Source organism: Balaenoptera physalus, assembly GCF_965194825.1.
Source record: "Balaenoptera physalus genome assembly, chromosome: 11".
NCBI classification, from domain to species: domain Eukaryota; kingdom Metazoa; phylum Chordata; class Mammalia; order Artiodactyla; family Balaenopteridae; genus Balaenoptera; species Balaenoptera physalus.
The window spans coordinates 36,721,647-36,749,086 of record NC_138896.1 but is presented as its reverse complement, the minus strand read 5'-3'; the positions used below and the strand labels follow the sequence as shown (position 1 = coordinate 36,749,086).

General features: G+C 38.6%; 1 protein-coding gene and 1 pseudogene across 5 annotated transcripts in view; both read right to left on the bottom strand.

Annotated features, from left to right (window-relative positions):
* Positions 1-27,440, bottom strand: part of BTBD9 (BTB domain containing 9) — a 401,355-nt gene that overhangs the window by 251,024 nt on the left and 122,891 nt on the right. The window lies entirely within an intron of this gene.
* On the bottom strand, positions 7,965-21,855 carry LOC309637638 (signal recognition particle 14 kDa protein pseudogene; annotated as a pseudogene). The gene has a single exon. The product of its transcript is annotated as a signal recognition particle 14 kDa protein pseudogene (transcript).

The following is a 27,440-nucleotide window of genomic DNA, read 5'->3' as shown; positions in this document are numbered from 1 at the left end:
CACTCTAAGGAGAAGTGTGGGAAGCAGGCATCTCAGGACGAGCAGGGGTCCGTGGTCCGGCTCTGGGTCTCCCAACAGGCATGAGCAGGAAGTGGCCCTCTGCTCCAGCAGCATCCGTCTGGAACAGCTCCAGTCAGTCCTACAGCCAAGGGCCTTCAGGCTCCACTCAGAAGTCGATTTTTAACTGGAATTTCTGTGAGGATTCTCTTTTCTACTACTTTTTAGTTTCCTATCTGCAAAATAATAATGAGTTCTTTCTCTTCGACTTAACAAGTTAATAGGTCAGATGACTGGGCTGATACTGATACTGAATATCTTTCGAGTTGATGGTCTGAATACAAATAATCTCCCTGGCATTCCCAAGAATGCAAAGAGACTCTAATAGTCCCTGCCACTGCACCCTAGATTCCTTCCATATTTGATTTGTCCCCTCAAGAGACTTGGGAAATAGCTTAAGTGAAAGCTCAAGATAATTCTATCATGATATAAGATTTTCCTCCTCAATGGTTTACCTTTATTGGAGGGAAAAGCAACATCACAACTCAGCAAAAACTGGGATTGAGATATCCCTAACAGGAGAAACTCCTAATCAAAGAAGCCTGAAATCACTCTAGCTGTTTTCAAAATACATTTTGAGTTCTTATTGTAGCCACATATTTCTATGCAAACAAACACACACACACACACACACACACACACACACACACACACACACCAATCTCACTTTGTGGTCCAAAGCAAGGTCATTTTGATTATTTGGAAAGTGGAAACTGGCAATTTACTACTTATATGAATAATGGTAAACTGAAGAATGTAATGATTCTCTTCCACCCCTTTCCTTATTAACAAATGAGAACACATAAAAAATTTATGTGATATAAAAAGGCCATCTTACAAGCATCTTTACCAGTTGCATACTTTAATTATTTAACATTAAACTTTCTATTAAAGGTACTATTTCAAAGGTGCCAGGCAAAGTGGAGTTCATGTTATGTAAAAATTTGACCATCCTTCTGTAGTAAAGACATTTACTTATGACTGAATATCCATGGACTTCCTCCCAATTCTCCAGCTACCCTGAAGTTAAGTGGAGCCATATTACTGGTTCTGGTCAGTGTGCTGTGAGTGAAAGAACATGTCACTTTTATGCTGAAAAAAGGCTAGTGTGTGTGGTTCTCCGACTCTCCCTTCCCCTTCCGCAATGATTAAGGAGGCCATGTGTTCCAGCTGGTACAGCTATGAGACAGTGGAACTTCCATCCGTCTCAGTACTGGAGAGACTATGTGAAACTGAATATCTGACCTATGGTAGATGTGCAACATCAACAAAAACCAGATATTTGTTATACAAGGTTACTGAGACTTTGATTTTGTTGTTGTCACAACACAGCTTAGCCTATCCTTATTAATACACCTTCATGGTTGAAAATTGCACTTACAATTACAGATAATCTGGAGGAGATAAGTTCAGAGACTAATTTTGGTCAAAGAACCCATTGCGCGCTGTACAAATGTCATTTAATTTGAAAGTATAGTTATTTGCAAAGTCTAATTTTTTTAAAGTAGAGGTTAGCATGTAGTCTTTGATTTTAAAAGAGCCATTTTATTTCCTATTGTTTCCTCCTGAGTTGGTTTGTGTATTGTGGCTTGCAGCATTCCATGGACAGAGTTATAGCTTTGTGTGGTCTCATTTGTTTCATCATTTTTAGGGGATCATTTCAAGCTAGCTTATGATATAGGTATCAACTAAAAGTCCAACCGAAACAGCCTATTTAATAGAGTCAATGCTAACATAATTACTTCAGAGAGATAATCTGTTTGCTTACACTTTAACACATAGTTAAGAGACTTCTCATTAAAACCCTCAACTTCCAAGGGTCTGCATCTAAATTTTATACAGTTAGAAAATGGAAATGATCTTATTTCTACATGAGTTTTCCCGTGTATTTAAGTTTTGTGATTTCTTCCTTTCCAACTTAGTAATATCACAGCAATCATCAAACAGCTGGATCTAAGAAATGATAAAACCAGTCGCCCCTTATGTCATTTCTACCCAGGAAGCTGACAACACACTGCTATTTGTTTTTTGGTTGGTAACAACATTAGTCTGAACATCATTATGCACACTGCAGTTGCATATTTATTTCTCCTTCCAAGAGAAAAGAAAAAGGAATTTACTAGTGTAATATAAAAACAATGGGGCACTTTAAACTAATAGCTAGTGAATTTATAATAAACAAGAAGAACTGTTTCTTCATATACCATATAGAGACTCAGCCAATCCTTGGAATTTGTTACTGATTATTTCATAGTTGAGGCTATTTTGTTTAAAGCTGGATAACTTAATAATTAATGAAACCTTTCATTTTTGTCACCTAACTATAAAGGTAATTAAATTTTGTGCTTTAGGAAATCACTTCCCTAACCCTGACTAGGTCTTTCACTCTCACTCTGTTCACCTTCTGGAGTGAAGGAAATAACACAGTAAGTTTTATAGCCACATACCTCATTGTTTCCATTAGGAATACATTAAACAAGCTGAAATCACGCTCAAGTCCTAAAAATCTCTTCCAGGTTGGTAAAAACTCTGAGCTTCATAATTCCATTCCCTTTTTAAAGGAAAGTGGTTTTGTTTGTTTTTGACCGCTTTACTGAGGTTTTACAGAAACAAACTGCATATTTTTGCAGTGTAAAATTCGATAATTTGACATATGAAACCATCACTATAATCAAGATAATGAACGTACTCACTGTCCCCCAAAGTTTCCTTGGGTACCTTTGTAACTGTTCCCTTCCATTTCTCCCCCCACACCTCTGTTCCCAAACTGTAGTGCTTTTTGACACATAGATTATTTTGAATTTTCTAAAATTTTATATAAATGCAATTATACAGTATGTACTCTTTTATTTGGCTTATTTCACTTGTTAATGCCCCAAAGTTAAAAAGAACGACCACAAAGAGCCAACTATGCTTTCCCAAATAATACAGCCACTTAAGCTATAGCCAATCAAATAATTTCCTTGCCTTGCTTCCATGTATCCTCTAGAAAAACCTTGCCCCTAGCACCTGTTGGTGGAGCACTCCTAACCACTTCTGGTTTGGCACTACTCAACTGGAACCTATGCTTGCTCAAATAACTCAAAAAATTTAACGTTCTTCAGTCTATCTTTTAACACGCTCAACATAATTATTTTTAGGTCCATCCATGTTGTTGCATGTACCAATAGTTCATTCTTTTTTATCACTGAGTAGTACACTATTGCATGGATGCATCTGTTGATGAACATTAGGGTAGTTTACAGTTTTTGATATTACAAATGAAGCTGCTATGAGGTCTTTGTACGGATATATGCTTTCATTTTTCTTGGGTAAATACCTATTTGCGGAATGTCTGAATCATACGGTTGGTGCGTGTTTAACATTTTTAAAAGTTGCCAATTTAGGAATTGACAAAGTGTTTTCCATTATGGTTATACCAACTTACACCCTCACCAGCAGGGTAGGAGAGTATGAGAGTTACAGTTCCCTCACATCTTCACCAGCACTTGATATGATCAGTCTTTTAAATCTCATTTTGGTTTTAATTTGCACTTCCCTAATGACAAATGATAGTGAGCATTTTTTCATGGGCTTATTTGCCATTCATATATCCTGTTTGGTGAACTATCTATTGAAATCTTTTGCCCTTTTACTCTTGGGTTTTTTTACTTGTTTCAGTTGTTGAGTTACAAGTATTCTTTACATACTCTGAATGCAAATTCTTTATCAGATATATGATTTGCAAATGTTTTCCCCCAGTTTGTGGCTCATCTTTTCATTGTCTTAATAGTGTCTTTAGAGGAGCCAAAGTTTTTACATTTGATAAAGTCTAATTCATCAAAAAAATCTGTGTTAATGAATCATGCTTTTGGTGCTGTATCTAAAAAACCTTTGCTTGAGCCAAGATCACAAAGTTTATGATTTCTTCTAGAAGTTTTCTAACTTTAGTTTTTACATTTAGATCAATGATCCTTTGAATTAATTTTTATCTATCATACAAGGTATGAACTGAAGTCTTTGTTTTTTTTTTTTGGCATATGGATATCTATTTGTTCCAACATCATTTGTTGAAAAGACTTTCCCTTCTCCACTGAATTGCCTTGCACCCCTGTTGAAAATAAGTTGTCCATAATTACGTAGGTCTACTTACAGACTTTCTCTTCTGACAGATTTAATCTGTCAATTTTTACACCAATATCATACTCTCTTGATTTACAGTAAGTCTTTTTTTTCTTAGTATTTATTTATTTATTTGGCTGCGCCGGGTCTAAGTTGCAGCACGTGGGATCTAGTTCCCTGACCAGGGATTGAACCCAGGCCCCCTGCATTGGGAGTGTGGAATCTTAACCACTGGACCACCAGGGAAGTCCCTACAATAAGTCTTAAAATCAGGTAGTGTTAGGTCTCTAATTTTGTTCTTCTTTTTCAAAGCTGTTCTGATTAGTCTAGCTTCTTTACATTTCCATATGAATTTTAGAATTTCTTCAAAAGTCCTGCTGGGATTTTAATTGGGATTTTGTTGAATCTACTGGTCAATATGAAAACTGACATCCTAACAATACTGAATCTTCTGACCTGTATATCTCTCCATTTATTTAGGTCTTTAATTTCTCTCAGCATTGTTTTGCAGTTTTCAGTGTTTAATACATCTTTTGTCATTTTTCCCTAAGTATTTCAAATTTTTGATGCTATTGTAAATGGTATTGTTTTAAATTTGTTATTGCTAATTGTTTGTAGGTATTATACAGAAATACAATTGATTTTCGTACAATGATCTTGTATCATGCACCCTTGCTAAACTCATTTATTAGTTTTACTGACTTTTTTTGTAGATTTCACTGGATTTTCTACATAGATGATGATGTTGTCTGAGAATAAAAACAGTTTTACTTCTTCCTTTCCAATCTGAATGTCTTTTTTTAAAAAAAAAATTTATTTATTTATCTTTTATTTTTGGCTGTGTTGTTGGGTCTTTGTTGCTGCGCGAGGTCATTCTCTAGTTGTGGCGAGCGGGGGCTACTCTTCATTGTGGTGCGCGGGCTTCTCATTGTGGTGGCTTCTCTTGTTGTGGAGCATGGGCTCTAAACACGTGGGCTTCAGTAGTTGTGGCTCACGGGCTCTAGAGCACAGGCTCAGTAGTTGAGGCACACGGGCTTAGTGGGATCTTCCTGGACCAGGGCTCGAACCTGTGTCCCTGGCATTGGCAGGCGGATTCTTAACCACTGTGCTACTAGGGAAGTCCCTGAATGACTTTTGTTTCTCTTCTTGCCTTATTGCACTAGGCAGAACTTCTAGTACAATGCTAAATGGGAGTCATAAGAATAGACATTGCTGACTTATTTCTGAGGTTGGGAGAAAGCATTCAGTCTTTCAGCATTAAGTATTATGTGAGCCGTATACTTTCTATAGAAGCCCTTTATCTGTTTGAGAAAGTTCTCTTCTATTCCTAGTTTGCTGGGAGTATTAGGAATGGATGTTGGACTTTGTAAAACTTTTTATGCCTCTATTGAAATGATCAGATGATTTCTTCAATTTTAGTTTAATATGGTGAAATATATTTAATTGATTTTTGAACGTTACACTAGGCTTGCATTCCTGTGACGAACCTTACCTGATTATGATGTATTGTTCTTTTAACGGATTGTTGGATTCAATTTGTTAAAATGTTAAGAACTTTTTATCTGTGTTCCATGAGGGAAAACTAGATATTGGTTTGTAGTTTTCTTTTTATGTTTATGCAGTATCTTTGTCCATTCTGGTATTAGGCCTCACAGAATGAATTGGGAAATATTCCTTTTTGTTCCAATTTTTCTAGAAAAGTTTATGTAGAATCTGTATCATTTCCTCCTTAAATGTGCGTTAGAATTCACCAGTAAAGCCATTTGGGCCTGGAGTTTCTTTGTGAGAAGGTTTTTAGCTGCAAATTTTAATTTTTTTAATAGATATATGGCTATTCTGGTTATTTATTTCTTCCTGAGAGACTTCGGCAGTTTTTGTCTTTCAACAAATTTGTCCATTTCAACTAAATTGTCTGATTTATTAGCACAAAACTTTTAATAACATTCTCTTATTATTCTTTTAACATCTGTAGAATCTATGGTAATGTCAACCTCTTCCAAGTTGATTATAACTCTGAGCGCCACACTTCCTTTTCCTTCTTGAATAAGGCAAAGTTGTTTCTTGGTTTGTTTTTGTTGGTTGTTTTGTGGTCCTGAACTATAACTTCAAAATATTTTTCCATGGGTATAATTCAGTTATGGAAGTGGATAAAGTATTTTAATTGGGGTATGTACTTCCTTCATAAATTGTTCAATATTTTTTTAAAACCACAAAATCACAGCCAAAGAGCCAAAGGCAAAGGTGTGTAGTAGGGTAGTGCTAAGACCCAAAAGAAAGGTCACACTGAATGAACAGAGTTAGGAAGAAATTCCTGTCATTCATTTAAAGATCTGGCATTTTCCAATCATATTTTAAAGAAACAAGAAAATCCTTGAAATCCGGAACACTCCTAACACCCTTGATGAGCTGTATTATTGATAAGTAAAAACACCAAAATTCAAGAACAACAGTAACGAATCTATGCATAACCAAACATACTTACAGAATCCAGTACATTTCAGTCAATAAATCAGGGAACACTTACATTAGGATGTGCTAATGAGAGAGTTGATTAAACCTAAATGCAAATAACAGCTTTTCCTATTTGTGGTCTTGAATTAAGAAAAAAAAAGATTACAGAATCAGAAAAAAGTTATGAAGACAGTTTCCCAAAACCACACATAGAGAGAAAGCTATGGAAAACAAGGGTCTCATTTTATTTTTGTCCCTTTTAGCTTTGGTTTCCAGAAATCGTCAGGCCCTTCTTACACTTCAAAGTTTCTCCCCCTAGACCTAGTGAAGAAAATGCCTGTCGTTTTCACAAGAACAAGCATAAAACTATTTACCTGTTTTTGAATTTATGTAGCTCCGACTACTAGCATCTCTGTATACAAATTCCCAGTTATAAACCCAAGGTAGCAATCACAGAAATTATCTCCACCCTATCAACAGAATATCAGGCCGTAACACCAACTTACATAGTAATCAAGAACGTAGGGACAGTTTAATTTATGTAACAGAAAGTTAGAGTTACAAGAATTTGACAGGCAATCTCTTCCATCCACACACACAGCCTTAGCTTGTGCAGGGTCAACTGAAAACCTAATCTACCCTATGAAATACCACTCCACATTCTCAACTGCCTGTTGCACAAAGCCACTTTGATAGCTTGTACTTCAGCTTCAGCATGTCCAAGAGATTTATCAACTCATCAAAAAAGCGTTCTTCTCCCTCCTCTTGACGTCTCTGTTCTGGCTCCAAAATTTTCCTAAATTTCCCAAGCTTAACAACTTGATCATCTTTGACTCCTATATATTCACTCTCCATGCTCTTCCATTTAGAGAGTTTCACAGGGGTGGGAAAGGAAAAGTGCATTGCAGGGATAATCAGGGAAGGCTTCCTAAAAAATATTTATATTAGGCCTTGAAAGATGCCCAGGACTTTTCAGACAGAAAGACCTAGTATAAATATTTTTTTAGGAGGGCTTCTCTGATTATCCCTACATATATTGGGTTCCTACAGCATTCTGTACTTCTGTTATCTCACTTAACACATACTGCTTTTATTAGAGTTATTTTGTACCTACCAAATTGTAAGCCCCTTCAAGGCCGGAATCATGTTTTATTCTTCTCTGTAACTCTCAGGTTCCCTAGGATAGTATTTTAAAATTCGACTTAAAGAGATTGAATCCTGTACTATAGACAGTATATCATTTTAGGCCCAGAGAAGATACCCAAACATTTGGAGAATGGTCAGTGAATGAACAGCACAACCTTTGTATGTAAAACTTTAATAAAAAAACATTTATAGGGAAAATTTATAGGTAGTTTCTGTATTCCTCTTCAAAGGTTATTTGACTATCTCTCAGTAAGCAAAACTTCTCCTAGCTTTACTTCCCTAATAGCCATCTAAAATATTTAACTATGTCTTACAATGCAGGATAACTCCCAAGGATGAATTTGGGACTCAGAAGATTATCAAAGTGAAAAAAAAAATTAACTCATCCCTTAATAAGGAAATAAAATATCAATCTTTTCAGGCCTACTAGTCTTTTTTGTATGTTTTTAGAAATTCAAAGCTGCATCCAAACAAACAAAAAAAAAACCTTATTCAAAAATGCTGGATTACTGGCCAGGAAATATGAGGCAAAGCAATGGATGGCCCAGCTCATCACATTCCACTGACTTTCAGCAGTGCTTCTTGATCTCTCATCTCCAAATAAAGTCTCTGAGACCTGCTTGATCATATATCTTAAGGAATATGGAAAAGGGGCATTAGGAGGTATCAAAATGCCCATTCTTTAAATATCCTGTCTGATTTGTGGCATCACAACCTCCTCATCTCTTAAGAAACACTTCGTTAGAAGACCATCACCCAGGCAACATGATCATTTCATCTGAGTGATTTTAATTCAGAGCCTACAAATGATCACTCAATTTTCACCTTCAACTCTATCACCTGTACCCCATAGCCACATCTTTGCCCTTTCAATAACCTCTCACACCCACCTACATTCATTACATGTGACATACTCTTTCAGTCTTCAGACACTTGGAAGTCATACAAAATAATTTAATATTTTACTCAAAACTGTCCGTGTACACCAGATTTTAGAATTACTTCAAAATTTTATTATTGGCAGGAAACACTGCAAAATATTACCTCAGAAATCAAAAGACATTAATGTAATATCTTGTAAACTGAATTGTTTCACCCAATACCAGTGATTTTCAGAGAGAAACAATAGAGAGGGAAAATTTATCTACTGAGTGGTAAATTGCAAATTCCTTATTAAAGACATAAATATGTTTTGCTGCCAGTAATCTTTAAGGCCTCTGTGGACTGTGTGCTTTGCAGTTGTTAAATGGGCTTTGTTTTCCTTTCTATAAGAACAGAAGAAATAACCAGGGGAGGAAAGAAAATGACAAAGTGAAGAACCTGACCATGAAATGCAGTCCAATTTTCACATTTATCATCCTGCCAAGCACAGGCCTAAGCTGAGAGGCAAGGCCAAGCTTAGATGGGAGGGCAGCCATGGTCCTGGCCACAGAATCTTCATGTAGCCAAAGGATGTCTTGGTCTTGAAAATGAAAGCATAGGTTGAAGACAGGCTGGATTATAGTTCAGGGAGTTCAAGGCAGGCAATGCCTTGTCTGTGGATATAATTGTTGGCTAGGGAGCGCTCATTTTATTGTGACTCAGGAAAAAGGCCTTTTTTGAAAAACATTTATTACTCAGATTCTATCCCATTTTTTCTTTATAACCTAGTGGTCAGCTTTTGAAAAATGCTTTACCATTTTAATGTGAACATTTTTGAAGTTTCAAAACAAAACACAACCAACAAGATAAGAGTTGGTGGAATTTGTGTCCATGGAGAGCCAAGTCATGATGGCATGAGCCATTTAAAAGCATGATGAGCAGCCTGTTGCTAATAAAGCATCCTTCACACTCAGTCTGCCTTCAGAAGAGATGAGCTTTGGAAGACCTCCTGCCTCAGTCCAACAGGCCAAGCAAAATGCCAGTGAGTATCAATTAGAAAGTGCCACCTCAGAGGCCTTAAAAATCACATTTAATTATATGATCCACTGCTTCTTCTTTAACATGCACTGAACGAAGTAGTAAATTAGAAAGAGCAGTTTTCCAAGATTCATTTGCTACATTAAAACTCTTTGGAAGTTGTTTGTAAAAACTCCTCATCACAGATGATGGCTTTTGGCACTCTGGGGAACCATGTAAGCACAGGATGCTAAATTTCCTACCACAACATCACTATTTTAGAGGCAAAACCAATGGCCTTAGTTTTCTGCAAATGTATTTTAAACAAGTTATAAGATTTTCCATTTATAAACCTGGCTATCAAATCTCAACATACCCTTGAAAGATGATAAAAACTCAGCTCTGGTGGCTTAAATGGCACTTACATCAGTCTGGTTTTGAGACACGATCATCTTTTCAACTGGTCAACAAGTACCAACTTTGGGCTCAGCAGATGATGCCCAGTGGCTATGCTGCTATCAAAGGGAGGAGGATGAATGAAGTCAGTGCACAGGCTGCCTCACCCAGAGAATCAGACCCATAAGAATGTCCAGAACAAAATTAACTCATTTAACTAGGATTTAATCATAATGAACCTACTTTCTCTCCCTCAATTTTACTAGTGAAGGACTGGCTCAGAGCTCAGATTGAATGTTTTCAGGTAAACACTCTATGTGACTTGTAGTAACTAAAAGTTCCTCAAAATGATCCAAAGAAACTCTACCAAAGTCTTAAACCTCTTATTCCCCAAATCATCTCCTCCAGCTCAAGGACACTTAGCGAAAGAAAACAAAAATGTCATTCCTTGGAATTACGTTTCTCCACTACCAGAAGGAAGATCTAACTTACATTATTTCTGGTCCATTTAATAAATTTTTTTTGAAGGTAAAAACATGGTCATTAAAGCAATAATGACTGCCTCTCTTGAGCTGAATATATTTGCAGTTTCAATCCTCTATAAACCACTTAGAAATATGGAGCATACATGAAATAACAGAGCTTCCCAAAACATTCTGCAAGATTCCACTTTATCTTTGTAGAAAACATAAGTAATGGTTGGAGACTTTTCACTAAGTTCCTGGTCAGATGTGGTTTTCGTGTGTGTGCTTCTAAATTGCACTGTCCTGGTTCAGCCTTCGGTTACATTTCATGAAACCAGCATTGTTCAATCCTGTGAGAACCCTGTCCTGTGTCTTCAGTTCGATAGATTTTGTTTAATTTAAAGCCTTTTGTTGTAAAAACGTGGGGTTTGTCTGCAGCCATCAGCACCATGTGGACTCCAAAACAAGTTGCCAACCCTTCCTTTCTTGGCCCTTCTCCCCCATTCCCCTGTATTTTTGTGCATACTCAATTGCATATCACCAGGTAAAACTGTTCAGATTATTTGTTTAAATTTATAGTCTTAATAAAAAGTTGATTATATAGGATGGTGGTGCCTTATAAAAAACAAAACAAAACGAAACATAGGTAATGTATGTAGATTTTCTGCAAAGTGCTCTGAAAATTCCATAAATCCCATCCTTCAGGGATTTCACTTTTCTGTAGTCTTTCCACCATACTTGAGTTCCTATCCCCTCTAAACATATGCTGCAATACCAACATTTCCATAGACAAAGCACTGCACACTAATAAAACACAACACTGTTTACATTCAGTGCAAATATATAACATATTTTTAGCGTAGGTTATGAGCAACATTTTTAGATGGATGGAGCCTGCAGTGATATTAGTAACAAACTTCTACTGTAAATTAGCGGTCTAAATAGAAATTTATGTTCCATAAAACCCAGCATGAAACAATAAGTTAGAAATATTTAAATAACATTTTACAAAGCGTTAGCAGCAAGTACAACTGTGTCAGGCTGAGTCAGTTACTGAAAAGGAGAGGTGGGCACCGTCATAGAAAAGTGCCCAAGCAGCAAGACAGCACCTTGGTCTTTTAAATAACTTTTTAAAAAATTATGTATGACCTCAAGATTGTACCTGACTAATATCTCAAGGGTAGTCTCAATCTTGAAAACAAAAAAATAACCATCCAGCCCAGAGATAAATTTTACAACTTCTATAGACACAAGGTCAAAAGGCACCGAAATGAGATGGGGTTTGGTTCATATTTTCATTCATTTTCTAAAAATATACTAGATTTATAATGTGAACAAATGAGATTATATCTAGGTTTGGATTTCTAAGATCTATAATCCTGCTCAAGTCATAATCAAGCCCATTCTTGCATTACTCACATTTCACAGGGCAAAGAATATTTCTATTATTTCTTGAGAAAAAGCAGCTTCCAGCTTAAATTTATCTTGCAATTCTGCAAAATACCGAGCCTTTAAACACTATATTCAAAATCTAACATTACGAGCCTGATACTATGGTTGGATCTCAGTGAGTTTGTGAAAACACTATAGAAGCTCCCCAAATTTGTAATTTAGATTTTTTTCCAAAATAACTGAAGTGGGAGTTGATGGTAGTGGCTGGGGTAGGGAACAAGGAATAAAGTTCCAACTTTTTTTCTCCTCCAAAAAGAACAGGGAAGTGTCAGGGTTTCAGTAATGGGGATGGCAGAATGTCATGTCTTCAAGTAAGACTAAAATGATGGCTTTACACTTTCTATTCTTTCGTCTGCAATTCAGAAGGATAAAGGCAATATTCTAAAAAAAGAAAGGCCTCAATTAAAAAAAAAGAGTTATCTGATTCATGAATAATATCTCAAAATAAAAATAAACAATAGGTTTAGAGCAAGGCTTTACTCAAACAAGAGATTGGTGTTGGCATGCTGAATTTTTCCAATGGATTACCTCACTTATCCCACTTTCATCCTTAAATTCCACATGCCTAAAATTGGATTCATCATTTCTCTCCAAATTTGACTTAGCCTAACCATTTCTGTCAATGACATCTTTATCCTACCTACTATATAAATTAAAGTCTTCATTCATCACTTCTGATTCTTCCTCTTCTCTTACCCTCAGAGCTAATATGGAAGCTTAGTAAGATTATAAGCTCTAAGAAGCCTGGGGCTATGTCTGTCTTACTCACTTTTCATTTATTCTTTCACCTCTACCACATGACAAGGACAGTGACAGGTACTGGGGGAAAGTGAGAAAGACAGTCATGGCCCCAAGCTCTTATGGAGCTTACAGTCCAGTGAAGAAGTCATACATTAAATAAATACACAAATAAAGGTCTCATTACAAATTGTGACAAGTGCTTTAAATAAAAAGACCTGGGTTCCATGGATGACTTAGTTAAGATAAGGGGTAGTGGTTGTCAGAAAGGATTCTCTCAGTCAGTGAAAACTGAGCTGAGACTAAAGGGTAAGTCTAAGGTAGCCAGGGGAAGACTCGGGGGAAGAGCACACTGGGAAGAGAGGCAACATGTGGGAAAACCGTCGGGTAGGAAAGAGCTCAGCACATTTTAGAAAATACAAAAAACGCCAGTAAGGCTGGAGATAATAAATGGGCAGTACAGTTGCCATATTAAGACGCTGGATTTTATCCTGCGTATAATGGGAACCCTACAGGGTTATGCACATGATCTGATTTATGGTCTTGCAAAGAACCCTGTAGCTTCTGGGTGGGAAAATAAAGTGGAACAAGAGTGTAAATGGGGAAACTAGTTAGGAGACCACTGCAGTATAGTTCCACAGAGAGCTGACAGTGACTTAAACTAATCCAAGCCATCCTCATTCCGAGGGTCTGGCAAAGCTCCCGGTTCATATAAATGAATGAATGAATCAACAGATATCAGCATTGGTTCTTACAGTCTTCTTTCATGATACTCCTACCTGTCCCAGGGTAGAGGCATCCTCCAGTCTTTTTCTAAGATACAAGTACATTTTTCTAGAGTAAAATTTTTAGTCAACATCATGATAAAAAAAATTTAGGTGGTATCTAATGTCTATAATTTAAAGTCCAAACTCCTCAACTGCCACATAAAATTCTATGAAAGTTGAAATATAATTCTTTCTTTATAATCTCAAATAATCAGATAATTTATATATAAGATTAAGCAAAAATTTTTATGAGTGTTCATCATAGTACTATTTACAATATCAAAGTAAAAACAATCTACATGTGCTTCAAATTATGGAACATCTGTATAATGAAATAACATACAGCCCTGAAAAAATGTTTTCAAGGAATATTTGATAATGTGGGGAAACACAATACAACATTAAATGAAAACAGGATATAAAACATATATAATTTGACCTGAAGTTTATTTTTAAAAAGAATACACATGACTAAAAAGAAATAGATCAAAGATCAAAGTAGTGACCTATGGATTGGGAGGTTATAGGTGATTTTTACTTTCTTAATGTGTTTTTCTGGTTTCCAAACTTTCTACAATAATAATACTTCTATTCTCAGAAAAACCTCCTAGTAATGGCTACACCTAAAAGAAAGAAACTTCAGCCTAGCTCCCTATTGCCCTCCCAATCCTTGCGCACAAGTCTGTGATTCTGTTTCCCAAAGACCTGCCTCTACCACTGCCTGCACATGGCACACCTCTGCTCTGCAGCTGAGTCTGTGAGGGCCTCCCTTAGTACCTCCATTCCTGCTCTTAACATTTACTACACAAAGCACTCATCTGACATAACATTTGCTGCCTTGACTCATCAATTTCTTTTCTGTGCCCTTCGCTCTCACTTATCTGTCAAATTGACTATGATTTCACTTCTTTGTCCTGCCCCTAGCACCAAGCACAGCATCTTCTAAGGAGGCATTTAATATTTGCTGGTTGCTCAGAATGAAGTTATTCTATATAGGGGCCATTATTTGGCTCTCAGAAGACTAGCATGGCCATGATCTCCTGGGTCCCTGCTGCTTCTTGGCCAAAAGCTGCTGCCATTACTTCCCCCTTTGAATCACAGATGGTTAGGGCAGGGAAGAGACCTGAGATAGGGTCTAGCTCAATCACTGAAATTAATAAAAGAGAAAATCGAGTTCTAAAAGTACAGAGAGACTCTCTGCAGGTCCCTGAGAGAGGCAGTGGCAGTGGCAGTGGCAGTGGCAGAGCCAGGCCTGGAAATGCAATTGCTCACATTCAGTGGTCACTTCCCCAGACCATCCTATGGCAGTGACCTTCAAGAGCCCTTCTCTCTAACTCTTCAAAGAATGTAAACTGGCAAGCAAGTTTGGAAATGTCCACTTGATTTCCTGAATGTTCATTTGACAGGCTGGAGAAAATGCATTTGGGATTGCCATTGTGTTTTTCACTCTGTTTAATATAACTGTTGAATATCAAAGGTTCACTTAAAGTAAATGAAAGTAGCTTTTAAGCTTAACCGTTAGGCACTTTAGAATTGTTTTCAAGGCAGCACAGCATAAAGGCCAGAATAATCTGATCATGAATTCCTCCCAGGGATATAAAATTAAAAGCATAATTCAGTGTACATCTTTCCTCCTATGATGAACGAATGCAGACCTGAATGAAGCCAGGGTGTGTGATATGTGCTTATGAACCAGCATGGAAAGGATGCTTTTCACCACTCCAGGAAGAAATATTAAAGTCACTGATGAATAATTATTCTGATAAAGCACTAAGATCCTGTAAGGTTAGCCTGTGATTTAAGTTGACAGCTTTGCTTATAAACACTGGTTTTAAAAAATACCAATTAATTATTCATTTGACTCCTGCTCTGCTCTGATACTGTCCAAATTCTGGCATTTCATGTCATGCCATCGTCTTTTACCACATAAACTTGTTTTATCAAGACAAAGAGAGCAAAAAATACTTTCAAGTGAAAATAATAAAAAGGATCTACTTTACTATTGCAAACTCTGACAATTTCCTCTTTGCATTAAAAAAGATAATAAGTGTCAAACCAGTTATTACAGCACATGACAGCTTCAGAATAGAGACAGCATATCCAGCTCTATATTATTCAATATGGACACATGGGAAAAGAGCAAACAGTTTTTCTAACAGATTTCTCTGCCTCAATGCCAATATGGCAAATAATCATAAGAAAATGTTATTACTCTACCTAATTTTCCCTTGGAGCTTTTAAATGGGAACTTTTGTTAACTGATTTTTAAAATATGCACAGGGAGGGGTGGGCAGCAACACCACTATGAAGGATCCTGCCAACGACATCCAGGCTTAGGTGAAATGACCCCTGGGATGGGAGGGTTCTGAAGACGAGTAGTAAGGGCTGAGGACTGGGGATACATGGCAAAGACAGATGTCTTTCCTAAAATGGAAGAGCTCCTGAGATGGCATGAACTGCACTGAGGCAGAAGTTGGAGGAAGGAAAAGAGAAATATTAATGTGTGGTTTCTTTCTCTAATCACTGGGGATGACAGTCAAAATCAGAGGAGAGTAGAGCAATTCAGAAGTAAAAGGAACAGAAGCAAAATAAAGTCACTGCAAGGTCTCTTCATTAGAGACTGAGATTCATTTCAACTAGCCTATCTTAGCTCAGCTGCCATAACAAAATACCACAGACTGGGTGGCTTAAGCAAAATATTCACTTCTCACAGTTCTGGGAGCCGGGAAGTCCAAGATCAAAGTGCTAGCCAGTTTGGTTCGTGGTGAGAGCCCGCTTCCTGCCTTGCGGAGGGCCGCCTTCTCACCGTGTCCTCCAGTTTCAGGGTGAGGAGTGAAGGGTGCTCTCTCTTCTTTTTCTTATAAGGACACTAATTCCACCCTCATGACCTCATCTAAACCTAATTACCTCCAAAGGTCCCACTTCCAAATACCATCACATCGGGGGGTATGGCTTCGACATATGAATTTTAGGAAGACACAAACATTGGGTCCATAACGTAACCTTTACCTAGTACCTACTATGTGCTAGATGTAAGTTCTGAATAAAATTGAACAATCATGCCAGGGGCAGAATCATGCTTATAATAAGATGCTCAGAAGCAAGACTGTATTTTCCTTTACACCTAAAAAAGCTTGTTTAGCAAACAAAGTTATTTTTACCTGAAATGGCTTTAAATCCTGTGCTTTGTATTTATGTCCATACTTTTTAAATAAGACCTACTTTAACTGTTGCCAATTCTCACATTTTACTGATCTACTAAGCAGTATCCAGATTTGCCAATTTTATTTTCTGTCACCCTAATGTTATCATAACTTAATGCTATCAGGGAACACGAAAGAATCAATGCTGATTATAGTTAAGAAAGTGAGGACGAAAGCAATACTAACTGGGGATACTTGGATTTCTGTAAAGCCTCGACAGGAGGTCCTCTTATCCTGGAGTCATTTAAGAGTCATTAACTTGGGGCTTCCCTGGTGGCGCAGTGGTTAAGAAATTGCCTGCCAATGCAGGGGACACGGGTTCGAGCCCTGGTCCGGGAAGATCCCACATGTCGCAGAGCAACTAAGCCCATGGGCCAAAACTATTGAGCCTGCGCTCTAGAGCCCGCGAGCCACAACTACTGAAGCCCATGCGCCTAGAGCCTGTGCTCTGCAACAAGAGAAGCCACCGCAATGAGAAGCCCACGCACTGCAACGAAGAGTAGCTCCCGCTCACTGTAACTAGAGAAAGCCTGCGTGCAGCAACGAAGACCCAACACACCCAAAAATAAATAAATAAAATAAATTTATTAAAAAAAAAAAAAGAATCATCAACTTGACTCAAACCCAGCAAAAATGCTACAAATACATGGAGTAAAGATGTCAGTGCTTTTCTGGCAAGGAAGCATGGTTTAGTGGAAAGAGAATCCACTCAAGGTCTTTGGAGTCAAACAGATATGGTTTTGAAATCTAGTCCCACAATTTTTTTTTTTTTAACAGTGTGACCTCTCTGAGTTTCAATTTCTTCATCTGCAAAAATGAGAATATCCCTGCTGCACAGGAATGCCGTGTGGGATTAAATGAGAGGGAAGTATGTGCAAGTGCTTAAGAGGAAGTACCATGTGGTCAATATGTTGTTTCCTCTCTGTTCCCATGAATGCCTTCTACTAGGTATGGGTCAGAAGTTCAGAAAGTTTACTACCAGTCTCTGCTGTGTGTGTGTATATGTGTGAGAGAGGGGAGGGGCCGTGTGCAGAGGAAGGTTATAGATTTGTGAGTACTGTGCTTTCATGAGCCTGACCATCTTTAAAATATTTTGTGTTTACTTTATTGATTTGACTATCATATTAATTTACCCACATATTTCATCTGACACCTCCATTTTCTGGTCTTTTAGGCATCTCTGGGCATGTGGATGCTTGATAAATAGACTTATTAGCATGATTTGACTATCTCTATCCTGTCTCCCATTTTTTTTAACAGAATTACACAGCTGGCAGTGAGGATGGCGCCGAATCTCATCATTCATTTACAACCCTTTCTGCATGACTGAATCTGACTCTGTTTATTCCCATTCTCTGCTTAGAGGACCATCTCTGGTGTCTCTTCACTGAGAGGCAATGTGTACAAGCAGACAAAGCAGAAGAATAAAGGAGGGAAGAAATGTGGGCCCTGAGCTTCTGGATGGGCTCTGACCTATTTCACTCACTTTCAAACTCTGTGTGAATCTATTTCAGCCACTGCAGGGAAAGGCTGAGGAATCTTGATTTCCTTGAAGAAGGGAATGAACAATCGACACACTAAAAGTCAGAGGAGACTTTGGAAATTACAAGAGAGGCTGCTACTGTTAATGACTAAGTTGCCTTGGTATGTCTTGTGTGCTAAAATTCCATTTCATTTTCATCATACATAGAACCAGAATTATCGCTGCAGGAAGAGCTAAAAATTGTGTTCCCTTTGTTCTATCAGAACATCCCAAATAGTATCACATGCTACCTGAAGATGTGCCCCTGAAATAGACCGACAATGCTTCAATTATCTTGGCTGCAGGCAAAGACAAAATAAGAGTCTCAGGAGTTCTCAAAAAGTTCAAAAAGTTCTCTCTAGACTGTGTTGTTTTCAGATGGAAACTACAAGAACATGACCAAAACTATAATAGTAGAGATTTCCCTGGGCTTTGTTCTGGCTATAAGATAGTTTCCAAATATACGACGAAAGGTAAGTAGAAGCCAACAGGGGCCCAATGTGGAACACATCAACATGATCATAGTTCAGACACACAACCCATTCAGTCCCCACCCCACCCCACCCCACCCCCGGCTTCTCACATACGCAGGGTTACCCAAACTCTGGTTAACCTAGCATCAACTTTCCTATTTAAGTTTATCTGATAATTCACAGTGTAATGGGAAAAAATGGAAAGACAGAAAGGAGAAAACATAAAACGAATATTGTCCTTCATGTTGGTAAAAACATAAATTGGTTACATGACAAATGTGAGGCAGTGATTAAGCTGACAGTCCAATGGCAAAGTTATTAAAATCTTTTTTTTTTCCAACTTGGAATCTTTATTCTTGATGATTTTGTAATAGGCTTGTCCTTAGTTTGGTTAAGCAAACTCTCATTTGGCTATGAGAATTCATTCAAATTTGCTAAAGGAACTATGATGATAAAATTAAACAGCAAGTTGGGAAAAATACCCATGAAATAACACAACTTTTTATAAAATTGTCAGGTTTCAATTCCAGTAACCCATAAGACAGGGCCTAAAGCCTATTCATAATCACATCGTTCCAGACTGAGGAGCTATTGCCAGAAACTTTTTATGGGGTGGGAAAAGGAATAATAAAAGATGGTCAGTGCTGACAAATACAGGTTTAATGATACAGTGCTCTTCACAGACAGCTACAGAGACTGTAAACTATTATCCAGAAACATACAACCACACAACACAGACCACTTAGCCAGATCTAAAATAAACTGGCTTCTTGTAACTACCCTGTAAACACTACAGCCCTTCTTCCATCCAAAAATGACCCTAATCTCACATGAAAACAGTTATTGTAGGGGAATCAGAAACCCAGCTTTGTGGCCAGAAGTAAAAACCAAAGGAAAAACAGCAGTTCAGGGGTTAGCTGGTGAAAGCGGGAGATCTGGTGCCCTTCACCGCGCTGCTTTGCTCTTCTTCCTCTTGCTCTTTTTGTCCCTCTTCTCCAGCCCATCCATGTTAGCTCTCAATAGGTTTGAATAAGCCATCTGAAACTTATTCACTTCTTTGGAGCTCACCACAGCGCTGGTCTTCTTTTTCCCATCGGTAGCTCTTAACAGACACTTGTTGTCTGAGGGCTCAAAGCCCTCCACAGAACCCTTCCTTGGAATGGGTTTAGTTCGACCATCATACTTCTTCAGGGTGATGAACACGCTGCCCGACAACCAGCACTTCTGGAAGAGGCTGGTCAGCTCTGTCAGGAACTGCTCACTCTCCAGCAGCACCATCCTGGCGCTGCTGGCTCCACTCTGTCAGCATCTATTAAAATCTTTAGAGAAAAAAATCTCATTTCTTCCAAATTTTCCACCATTTTAAAAGCCAAGTCGAGAGTTGAATCACTGTTGTAAAAGGAAACACCCTTTCTGAACCACATCTGTGTGATGGGGCCACTGATGCCGCCACTACTGCTCGATCAACACACCCTGGAACAGGAATTTTCATTTCTGAATCCAAGCCTGTTCAAAATCCTCCTGGGGAAGTAAACTAACACCTGGGCATCTTCTGCAGTGTAAAAATTCTCTTCTCTTAACGGCAGTAGCCTTATGTTTAGACTCAAAAATGCCTTTTCCCTTGCATCAGCTTCTCTCAGGTAAAAGGAAATAGAGACAGAAGGCAAGGGCCCCTTCAGTAAAATCCCACTGAGAAGGGACAGGCAAAATAGGAAGATTGAAGTCTAACATGAGGGGACCCTATGATGATGTGAAAGGGAAAGGAGAGAGAAGAGGAATGGCACCTAATCTGGAAGATTCAAGTACATTCACAGATACTTTCCCAAGATGTGCAAGCATCTAGCCTTCTTTAAGGAGACAACCGTGGCATCATATAACTCAAATTAATTCCTTTTATGAATGAAAGCTGAGTAACAAAAACAGAACTTGGCAAGATGGCACAGCACAGTGAGGGCAGAATTGTATTCCCAGTTGATACTTGGTGAGATGTTAGGTTGTCATTTCAATATAAAATAAAATGAGGCCGCACAATGGAAAATGTTTTGAAAAGTAAAAATCCAACGGAAAGATGAAGGCAGCATTTTAATGAATCTGGAGAAAACGAACTCTGTGGGGTGGGCAGCTCTGACTGTGACCTTTCTCCAGTTGACATCCTGGGAAGAGAAGAGACATGATGGAGATGCCAGTGCCTGCCTCCTTCCCCCACAACGGGGATGGCAGTACCATTTGCCAGCACCTGGAATCTGAGAGAGAGCCTGATGTGGATTCTGTCCGTCTATTAAAGGCAAGAAGAGTGAAAAGTGGGAGAGAAAGCTCCTAATACCAACAGTGGTGACCTGGGGTCATGCAGTAAGGAGTTATAAAGGCATAAAAGCTTCTTTATTCAGATGGTTCCTTTCAGGGGAACTCATTTCATGATACTTAATGCAGGCAGTTAGAAGAACAGTTGGGTTGGATATAACTTACAGTATGTCACACAAACCTGGAGCGCCCACAGAACATTAATTTCAGGGCACACATTGAGATTATGCTCTTACAACCAGCCTCTTTGCCAGGGGCAGCAGCTTGTAACTCAGAAAGTCATGTTTCATTTAGGATGTGCTGTATAATGTTGAAGGGGAAAGTTACCTGTTTTGTTTTGGTGTGTCTTTTTCCCCAATCCGAGTAGAAAGCACTTGGGAAAGAGCTACATATGCTAAACTGAAATTTTCTATAAAGTTGTTCTCACTCATTTCAGCACAAATCTGCTTAGGTCATATCTCTTGCACGTCTACTCTTGTTCTAAACACAAGACTTCCCCTGCTACTGAGATCCCCCACAAGCAAGCTCACCATTCTGGGATTTGCTTTATCTCATATAGGTTTGGGTATCACTTTCTCCTGGACCTAGAACTGTATTTTCCACCACAGCATGCCAGACACTAACTCATCCCTACTCAAAGGGGCTTTTAGAACACCACTTTCTTGATGTGCTACATATATACAATGGAATACTACTCAGCCATAAAAAAGAATGAAATAATGCCATTTGCAGCAACACGGATGGACCCAGAGATTATCATACTGAGTGAAGTAAGTCAGAAAGAGAAAGACAAATATCATACGATATCACTTATATGTGGAATCTAAAATATGACACAAATGAACTTAGGTATGAAACAGACTCACAAACATAGAGAGTGAACTGCCAAGGGGGAAGAGGGATGGGGGACGGACAGGGTGGGAGTTTGGGTTTAGCAGATGCAAATTATTATATATAGGATGGATAAACAACAAGGTCCTACTGTATAGCACAGGGAACTATATTCAATATCCTATGATAAACCATAATGGAAAAGAATATGAAAGAGAATGTATATATATATGTATGTATGTGTGTGTGTGTGTGTGTATATATACATATAACTGAATCACTTCACAGTACAGCAGAAATTAACACAATATTGTAAATCACTATACTTGAACAAAATAAATTTAAAAAAAAAAGACATTCTTAAGAGAATTTTCAAAAAAAAAAATCCCACCTTCCTCTATGTGGTAGTGAGGTGGTCCTTTTTTCACCCTTAGCTACTCCTCAGCTCTGGTAATCAGTAACTATTCAACTTAGATAAGAGAAACCATATTAATTCTTCTAAGTAATGCAAACATCTAATTTTACATGCTCTCAAATTACTTTCCTTTCTACTGCATGTTTGTGTAGCTGTTACATGAGTCCTTTGTACTGATGCAGCTGTCATCCCTTCAACTCAGTTCTTGCCAAACACTGAGCTGTGTCTGGAGATACAAAGATAACCACTCTTGTTGAAGAGATGCCAGTTTAGTGGGAGAGCAGACATGTAAACAGATCTGTATGTGAGATACATGGCCTGGAGAGGGAGAAAAAAATATATTGCACAAATAAATCAGCACAACAGCACAAAAAGAACTAGAGGGCCATAATATACCACAAAGATCCAGTGAAATGCAAGGATTGTGAACATGAAGGTAATACTTGCATTTTCATCTCAGTCAATCTACATACTCTGCTGCAATGGAAGAAGTAACCTCGTTCCTACCTAAAGCCAACTTTCCACTTGAGTCCCAGGGCCAAGCCCCTCTCTCATATCAGGGACACAGTCCTTTAACGATCCACTCTCCTGCATTATCAAATCCTCCCTTCCTGTGGAGTCATTCCAACGTGCAAACAAGCATACCTTAGTATCATCCTCCCTTGACCTTGAGCCCTCTAGCCTCTTTGCCATTTCTCTGCCTCCCTTCCTGGTGACACTCCTTTCATCTTCTATGTTTACTGCCATCCCTATTACCTCACCCTCCATTCCCTTCTCTCACTGCTCCAACGAATTGACTCTCAGCAAGGTCACCAATAAGGTCCACCTTGCCAGTAGTCACTTTTTTGTTCTTATCTGTCTTGCGTAGTGTCTACTGCCCACTCTCATCTCCCCTCAGCCCATATTGAAAGACTGTCTTCTTTAGGCTTCCATGAAAACCCTCTCCTTGTTTTCTTTCTGCCTCACTGCAGCTCCTTTGCAGTTTTCTCTGTCTGCTTCTCCTTGCCTGCCTCATTCCTGTCCCCCCCATAGCCCATTCTCACAGTAGCTAGAGTGGTCTTTCAAAAATATAAACCAAGTTATTTTATTCCCTGACTTAAACCCTCCAATGGCTTCCCATCATTCTTAGCATAAATTCCATGTCACCGAGGCCCAGTAGTTCCTGGCTCCTGCCTACCTCTCTGCCTCATTGCTAGCCATACCTTCTCCCAACACCCTGCACACTATCCACCACCAGATTTCAGACTTACACTGCCTTTTTTCAGTTCCTCAAACACCTAAAGATAGTTCCCACTTCACAGCTTTTACCACTGCTGTTCATTAGCCTAGAGCACTCTTCTCTTAGCTCTCTGCATGGCCAACTTGAGGTAAGTCAAGTCTCAGCTCAACTGACTTGCTCACGGAGGACTTCCCTGATCTTCCTGCCCAAGTGTCCATTCCCCAAACTCAGTCACCTGCTAGCTCATCACCTCTTTCCAATTCCTTCAAACACTACACTAAAAAGTGTCATGTTTATTTTTCACACCTCATTTGTCTACCTCTCCTGTGAGAGCCTAAGCTCAACAAGGGCAGGGACTTGGTCTTGTTCAAGCTGTATGTCTAGCTCCAGGCACAGTGTTTAGTACATGGTAGGTACTCTGTAAATATTTACTGAATGGAGGAATGAAATGATGATGAAGTCCTTGGTTAGGATACTGTGTCCAGCTCTTTGCTCTTCAACTACAGAAAAGCACAGGAAGGGGAAAGTTGAAACATAAAAATAACCAGTGTACAGGGAAATCAGACTTATGGCAAAAGGTTAACAGAACTAGAATGAGAAAATATTCTATTTTCATTCTTCAGGGGGTCATTACTAGTTTTTTTTTAATGTCTAATGAAGATTAAATAAAAAGAAATGGACTACAGGTTCAGCAGACTGGGTTTAAGTTCTAGAGTAGATGAGATGTGGGTAAGTTATGGAAACACTTCCTGAAACTGACTACTATTTAGGATTATAGGAACCGCCCTGGTGGCGCAGTGGTTAAGACTCCACGCTCCCAATGTAGGGTTCCCGGGGTTCAATCCCTGGTCGGGGAACTAGAGCCCACATGCATGCCACAACTAAGGAGCCTGCCTGACGCAACTAAGACCCAGCACAACCAAATAAATAAAAATATTTTAAAAGAGATAATTAGTTCCAGAAGAACACTGAATATTCTTTTAAAACTAAAAGGGATAATAATAATCCTGTATCAACTGAGTGCCTCCTGTGTGCCAAGAGCAGTGCCCAGACTGTGTTATAAGTCTGCTCTCCTTTGACACTTGTAGCTGCCCTGTGAGGAGACACAAGCTACTACTGTCCTCCTTTTAGAGATGAGAAGACCAAGGCTTAGCAGAGCTAACTAACTTGAAAAGGCCACATAGTTGATAAATGACCAAGTTGGGACCAAACCCAGATCTGTTTGACTATAAAATCTGTGCTCTTGACCACTATGTTTAGAAGAGAGAATTTAAAACACTGGATATAGTCCTGCTAAAAACATGAGGATCAGTTTTCTTAAAATCTTCACCCAAATCTAGGATTCTAAGGTATTTTCAGGAATAATATAAAGAACATGCTATAAAGAACAACTTAAAACAGCCCTATAATGCAGATTCCATCTTAGAGCTTTTGGTTACACAGACATTTGATGAACTGGACAAAATAATGTGCTTTTGGTTAGCCATTATATAAATTCTCTTTTGTCATCTTGAAGGATTACTTTATTTATAGTCTGAAGAACTGTCTTAGAAATATGAGAAAAGAAAAACAAGTTTACAAGTATCACTGGGTATGACAAAATAATTCCTTGTTCCTCTAAAGTTATGAACAGAGGTCAGCAGATTATGGCCTGCTTATGGCCTGCGAGCTAAGAATGAATTTCACATCTTTTAAAAGGGTTGTTTAAAGGAAAAAAAGGAGGAGAACATGTCACAGAGACTGTGTGGCCCATAAAGCCTAAAATAGTTACTTTTTGGTCCTTTAGCAAAATGTTTGCTGACCCTTGTTCTAGAGCCTAAACATGTATGCACAAGTATGGAATAGTTGTAATAGAGAATAATATACCTGCTAAGAAAAATCAACTCCCTGAAGGTTTTAGAAAGTATCTTTGGAGGGTTTGTTTGTTCGTTTCTTTTACCAAAGACAACAAAACTTCCCAGAGTCAGATCATAAAGTGGGTCCTGCCTCTCAACCTAGATCACTGAGAAGATATAAAGGGGGCCTAAGAAGGAAAGGAGAGTGCTGAAGAGCTTGGGGAAAAATGAGAATGATCCAATCTCAGAGCTGCACAGGGCCTTATAGATACTAGGAGCCAACACCTTCACTCTGTAAATGAAGAAGCCCCCCAGGGGAGGGGGTGGGGCAGTGGCTTCCTCAGGCCACGAGGACATGCACACACAGCACAGTGATTCGTCCTGGCTCCCAGGCTGGGGCTATGCTCTCGGTGCCACGTGGCCTTTACTTTACTATAGAGACATGCTTTTGCAAATCGAGGAGCAGGAGACAGCTTTTTAAAAGGTCAGAGAAGAACCAGCAGATCTGCAAAGAACATGTGATCTGAAGGTGAAGTCCCAACCCCTCTTATAAAAAATGTTTAATTTCTTTTTTTCTAATTTTAAAAATAGTACACATTGATTACAGAACATAAAAAAAATTTAAAGAAAAGAATAATCATTCATAATCCTATCTGATGATAAACACTTTTAACATTTGTTGTATTTCCTTACAGCTTTTTAAAAAACCCATATACACATATATCATTTAAAAAATTAGAATATCGTTATTTTAGTACCTTTTTTTTTTCCACTTAACTAGGTACAAGTCAACTTGTGAGCATTTCTGTGTCATATAAAATTCTCCTAAAACAGTTTTAATGGTTGTACAATTCCATAGTGTGTATGTATCATTCTTGCTGTAACTAATTAATCCTTCCAGAACCAACATGTATGAGAGAATATTTTACGTCACCCTCATCAACACGACCATGAACATAACTCAAAATATTTTCCCATTTAATAAGCACAAATGATTTCTCTTTGCTTCACAATGAGGTTGATCTTTTGTTTTCACATGGCCATTTATTTATTGGCCTTCTTTTGTGAATCATCTATTCTTAATGTCACATGTCCTATCCCCACTTTTCTTCTGGGGTGCTCATCTGATTCTTTTAAGAATCAAATAGCAAAGATTCTAACCTTTTTTCCTGATACAAATTTTGTAATTTTTCCACTTTGCCATTTACCTTTTAATTTTGTCTTTTTAATTTTGTTGTTTCTAATTTCAGAAATGTAGCATTTCTATCTAGTCTGACCCCCTGCTTTTTGTTCTTTGTGATTTTGATAAAGATCAGTAATAGCCCAAAGCTGGTGTGGGACCATACAAGGGATCATCTACTGGAGCTGGCTGGTGATCTATTAAAGTCTCTAAAAAGCAGCCAGTGTAAGTCTTCCAAACCCGCACAGCCTGCAGAGTTTCTGCCCAATGGTGGCCAAATGGAAGGAACGTGTAGTGTAAATGCTACGGGATGGACTAAGAGTCAAGAGGCCAGGATGCTAGTCCTGAGTTTGCTCCACACTTGCTACGTGTCCTCAAACAAAACCCAGTCTCTCTGAGCGCCATATATACCTCACCTAAAAATGAGGGGCGTGGACACTACAGTCTCAAAAGACACGGCCAGTTCTAAGGCTCATGCTTATTTGACATGTGACAGGAGGGAGCTCAGCATTAGATGCTGAGGGCTAGTTAGCATCCACACCCCAGAGAGACCTGTCCATGAGGAGAGGAAAAAGGTGAGAGATGGTAAAAAGGAACATCTGACATGGGAGGACTGTAGTCCTTTCGGCATGTTGTGTCAGTTACAGAAATTCTTTCAAGAAGTCAGCATGGCCCACAGGGTCAAAGGCAGAGGGAACCAAAGCTGAAAAGGGTTCAACACTAGTGCACAGACCTTTCCCAGAGGAGGCACCAGGTAACCTCGCTGTGGTTTCCTCTAAGTTAGCTGGGAACTGTAAATATTGGATATGGGCATAAATGCCAGAAGACAAAACCCAAAAAGGGACTTGGATGAGAAAAAGTGGTGGTGAAAGTTCTGAGGCAAAAGAGAGAAGGTGTCACAAGCGTCGTGCTGAGAGAGCTCTTTGAGGGCAGGCCTGGATCGGATCAGAGACGAGAAGGGACAAGAGGCAGTGAAACTCAAGCAACGAGAAGAAATGGTCTCAAGAAGAG